Below are 201 nucleotides of genomic sequence, written 5' to 3'. Positions count from 1 at the left end.
TGAGTTACATGGGGCAAAGTATTTTACGAAATTGGATCTTATGAGTGGCTATCATCAAATAAGGTTACTAATTGGTGAAGAGTTTAAGACAACATTCAGAACTCATCATGGCCATTGGTAGTTCAGAGCATCTCCAGCCGCGCCCCCAACAGGCCCTCCCCAGGCGTTTTTTCCGCGCCGGCGCCGAAAAAACGGCCCAGT

This window comes from Triticum dicoccoides, chromosome 2B, assembly GCF_002162155.2.
Source record: "Triticum dicoccoides isolate Atlit2015 ecotype Zavitan chromosome 2B, WEW_v2.0, whole genome shotgun sequence".
Lineage (NCBI taxonomy): Eukaryota > Viridiplantae > Streptophyta > Magnoliopsida > Poales > Poaceae > Triticum > Triticum dicoccoides.
Note: the sequence above shows the minus strand (reverse complement) of the source record.